We start from the raw sequence: 5,340 nt of genomic DNA, 5'->3' as shown, positions 1-5,340 counted from the left end.
ATGTCCCCAAAATTACTTCCAGCCAGAATCATATGAAATTCTTTTAAAAAAATAACAGCTAAAGCTTAAAAACACGACTAATTTATTCGCGCTCGATCTGAATTGTAACATGACTGATGTTATACTCACGGTTAATGTAGCCGACCACTTTATCGAGCACTAAATCAGCATCAGCTTCTGCCTGATTCTCACATGACACGCTAACAACACCTTCCCGACCGTAATAGCCCATATATGCAATTCGTGAATAGCAACCACCTCATCTATCTCACAAGACCCCGTTCTAGACTCGTTGCGTCTAGTTCTCTTGGTGTGCTTTCCATCAAAACCCCCAAAATGTCACGCAACATGTTGATGGTTGTATACAAAACAATAATGGAAAACAACAATGTGCAAATGGGATCAATTATTTTCAACTTGGGGTTATACCATATGACCGCGGCCCCAATCATTACCCCAATACTCTGAATCGAATCACCCAATACATGTAGATACGCGCCTTGAACATTAATATTTCCCTCTTTTTCTCTTTCGTTTCATCTATAGAGTAAGTTTTTAACAAAGTCTGGCTATGTTCATCATGGTTATGCTGATGGTGATCATCAGCGTGACCATGATGGTGGTGTTGGTGTGTCGTGACACTAACACCATGGTCATGGTTATGATCATGATCACCATGGTCATGCTGATGATTATCAGCATGACCATGATGGTGGTGTTGGTGTGTCGTCACACTAACACCATGGTCATGTTGATGGTCACCATGGCCATGACCATGATGGCCGTGACCATGGTCATGGCCTAGTATAAACATCATAAGAATGTTAACAACTAGGCCAAAAGACGCAATCCCAAACATAAGACCGCCCTCAATTTCAACCGCACCATTAACAAGTCTATCAATCGCTTCATAAACAAGAATACCAGTAATCAACCATATTATTTGAATCGACACAAGCGTCCCAAGTATCTCAACCCTAAAAAACCCATACGATTGTCTCGGTGTAGCTTCCCACCCGGAAGCCCAGACCGCAAACAAAGAAATCGCAAACGCAGCCACATCCGACAACAAATGAGCCGCGTCAGTCAAAATCGCAAGACTATTAGCCTTAATCCCACCAAAACACTTCCACACCCATAAAAACAAAACACAATATAACCCCACCCCAAAGCTTCCACATGGAAGCGGATCCGCTCGTTCGCTTCCCGAGAGCTGGTTCGTGCATATGAGAACCCGCACGGTGCACCACCACAAACTTTGGTTGCACCGTGTCGGTTAGACGGCACATCTGAAGATATAGAAATATCAACAGTATGTGCATCCATGTATACAACTTCCTGTAACAAACCCTGATAACAATATAATGATATATCAATAATACTCTTTAAAGGTTCACTAGAAAGATTAACTGATTACTATATATGGGTTATTCTTTTCTTTTTATAAACACACACAGAGAACAAGAATATAATAAAAGGTTTGTGGTTCCCAAGAACAAGATTCTAGTACAAATATAGTGATTCTAAGAATATAAAGATTAAAAAACAGAACAAGGGTTTACCCTTAAAGTGAGTTTGGTGATCAGAAGATAGAACTGGAAGGTTGTGTGTTTGAAAGTGGGATTATTATCAACGGTGGCTTTATAGAGATTCAGGGTTTTTATTGTTTTGTTTTGTTTTGTTTTGGATTTGGCTGTGTACAGCTAATAAGAAATGATAATAATTATTATTCTAAAGAATTTGAATATTTTAATGGGAAAAGAATATTCTAAAAGATTCTTTGTATCCTTTATTTTAGATAGTTTTTTAAATATTCGTTTTGTTAATAAGTAGTGGTAGAGTGATAAAATAGAGACTTGGTGTACAATGTGATCTATGTTTGATTTTAGTCTCTCATTTAGTTTCGGCGGCACCTGGTGCTGATGGAAGACAAGACGAGTAGGTGGTCTTCACTAGTTGGATCCTTGAACCGAACAAGGTTTTGTCTCTCATTTAGTTTCGGCGGGCACCTGGTGCTGATGGAAGACAAGACGAGTAGGTGGTCTTCACTAGTTGGATCCTTGAACCGAACAAGGTTTATCTCACCGCACTGATGTGCCTTCAGGCGAGTGTTTATGGACGTTGACCTTAAGTGAGGGTTCCCCGGATCGAAAGGCAATTGTATCTCGAAGGGTTGAATTTAGCCAGCAACTCATTTGAATGATTCGTTGGCCGTTCAACAAAAAAAATTTCAAAATATTTTTTCAAAATAATAAAAATCATAAGAGTATTATATTTTAACTTTATATAAGTTTCTCCTATTTTATCATTTATGGGAAATAAATAGTAAAAGCTTTATACTTGAGGTTTTACTATTCATAATTTCACCGCATCTTTCTTTCCCAACCAACCAATTGATCCTTACATCCCACACAACTCTTATGTGTTCATCGATCAGCATTGATCCTTCCCTCATAACATGAGCTAATTTAACTTATTCATCACGTATATCACCCTTACCTCGATCTAGGTTTGTCATCGCTCCGTCTTTCTCACCCAACCTACAATCGTTCGGTCTTGCATGGTCTATAATTTTGAATTATTCTTATTAAAATTTGAGAAATTTCTGCATTTTGTAGCTGATTTGAATCTATTTCATATAATTTGTACAAGTCACAATCAATCAATCAATCAATCATGCCCAGTAAAATCCCACCGACAGCAAAGCTATAAGTAGGGGTCTGGGGAGGGTGGGATGTAGGCACACCGTACCTCTATCCAAAGGAATAAAGAGGTGGCTTCCAGAGAGACCCTCGGCTCTAAGAACATGCGTATGAAGCAAAATAAAGCAAAATAAAGGAAATCAAATTTTAACAGTTATATAAAAACTACTACTAATTATAATAATATTAATATTAATATTAATATTATTATATAATATTAATAATAAGATCACAGTTTAACAGCTATATAAAGCTAATAATAATAATAATAATAATAATAATAATAATTTGTACAAGTCACAAGTTGTTAATTTCTTGATAGTTATTGTTCCTTTTCTGTATTGTATCACTCGTTCACCATATTCTAATAGTTAATGTTCCTTTATTTGATCATTGATTGTTTACATATTTTTCATAAATTTGTGTAATACTGTTGGACGTAGTGACGAACCTAGATTTTATTTAATAGGGCAATAGGGAGTTAACAATAATTTTAGAGTTGGGGTGGGGTTCAACATTTTCACATACGAATAACACTAAAATAGTTAGTAGTTAAAATTGTAAATGTAAAAAAAAAACAAATAATAAAAAATGAATATTGAGATAAGAATAGGGAGGGAGAAGTGGAACTTATAGAAAATAAGAGATAACTTTATAAATGATAATTTTTAGGTATTTTATATATAACTAGAATAGAATCCGTGTGTACAGGTGTGGTTAAAAACATAAAACTAAAAAGTTAAATTTAATAATATACATAATTACATATATTATAGATTTATAAGATATAAATAACTTCTTAAAACACATAGATTAGTAAAAACAATTTGTATTTGTATTTAAAAAAATAAGAAAATGAAAGGTTATGAATCTATACCGATTAATAAAAAAAGATGGCTAGCATGAGATCATCTAATTGAGTTGATGTGGTTAATATTGTGACATGAATGCTTTAGAAGATTTTCTTTGTAATTATGTATATGCTAGAATAGATTCCTTATGTATAACGTGACCACGATTTATATAATCAATATAAACAAATAAACAAAAACTTAGTCAATATTATATAATTATTTGGGACTTTTCTGAATTATATAAGAATTTTAAATGTGATTTTTATAATCGTATATATTGGATAAAAAATGTTATAGGGAAACAATTGTCAAATAGAATAGTAATCAAGTTTTAAAATTGTTTCAATTAAGTCATTCATGTATATTTTTTTTTCAATCGGGTCACTAAATCTTTAAATAGGGTCTCACCATTTTTTTTGTGCGTCAAGAAAGAAATGGAGGATAAGATGTGGGGGTCGGAATTTGCAATATATGTAGTTAAATTTAGAAAATTTTAAAAAACGTTAATTATATTAAAATTCAAAAATAAAAATTAAAATTCACGTCGCCACTCAACGTCCACATCAAAAAAAGATAAAAAGATTTCATATGTGAAACAAAAAAGAAAAAGGTTAAAAAAAAAGTTTAAACCTTTAATTTAATAAAATATAAAAGTTGAGTGAATTAATTAATACATTATTTAAAAATTAAATTATTTAATTAAAACATTTTTAAAACTTAATTACCATTTTATAAAGTTGTCCCTTAATTATACCATACAAAATAAGTTGTGTTTGTTTGACACGGCCAAGCAAATACTATTAATGTCATAATAACGGTTGTTTACGATTATGTTAAATTCATTTTTTTAATTCTATGTTGTCAGTTGTCACATCTTAGTTAGAAAATTTCTATTTTAGTAAAGTTCCAATTTAACAAAAATCTTCTTGTTTCAAGAAAGAAAATACATGAAAACTATTTATTACAACAAACTTAACTTTTTGGTAACTTAATTTTTCAAAACAATATTAATTTCAAGGTGGTGTTGCATCAACTCATTGTCTGCTTTTTAAAGGATAGAATATTTATCACAGCATTTCATAAAATCAAAAATAAAATGGAAATGATCAAACATAGTAAAACTGATTACAAAGATTGAGATCTACACACCTTCTAAATTTATTTTTATGTCCTCGTCTTTGTTCTATCATTTAAAAAGGGATAACGGCGTAGCTTGTTGCTCGCTTTTCTGCTTATCTATTGTAACTGGATATTTTTTTAGTTAAATAAATATTAGATCAAAAAAAAAATTTTAAAGTGCTTTGACTCTATGATAAACCATTAGACCGAAATCACTAATACCCGAATTTAAATACCGAGATAAAATTTCAACCGTCTATTATTGGTTTGGCTTCTTAGTGATTTGCACCTAAGATATTCACAGCAGGAAATCCTAAAGGAAAATTGTGTGACCACCATATCAAAGGCATGATAACTTTTGACCTTTTGTTTTAATTTTTGAATATTGGTATAAGTAACCATGTGTTTGATAGTTATATTGGTATAGCATAATGATAATGTCAAATTTCTAATCGTCTTTGACATAAGTAGTGATTATATCGAGATTGAAGACAAGCAGGCGCCCTACTTTTATTTTTTTGAAAGCAAACAATCGTTTTTGACATAAGTAGTGATTATATCGAAACACAATACAAACAGAAGACAAATAATGATTATGTCAATTGAAAAATTGTAATTCATAAGAAAGGAATACCTTAGGAATTATGTTTACATTATTTTAGTCA

At 32.0% G+C, this 5,340-nt stretch overlaps 1 pseudogene; it reads right to left on the bottom strand.

The window, feature by feature from the left end:
• Positions 1-24: 24 nt before the first annotated feature.
• LOC143575151 (metal tolerance protein 1-like) lies at positions 25-1,664 on the bottom strand (annotated as a pseudogene).
• Positions 1,665-5,340: the final 3,676 nt, after the last annotated feature.

This window comes from Bidens hawaiensis, unplaced genomic scaffold (genome assembly GCF_021521415.1).
Source record: "Bidens hawaiensis isolate Kalapana, Puna unplaced genomic scaffold, B.hawaiensis_p1.1 tig00027299_1, whole genome shotgun sequence".
In the NCBI taxonomy this organism is placed as follows: domain Eukaryota; kingdom Viridiplantae; phylum Streptophyta; class Magnoliopsida; order Asterales; family Asteraceae; genus Bidens; species Bidens hawaiensis.
The sequence above is the reverse complement of the archived record's forward strand: the minus strand, read 5'-3'. Positions and strand labels throughout refer to the sequence as shown.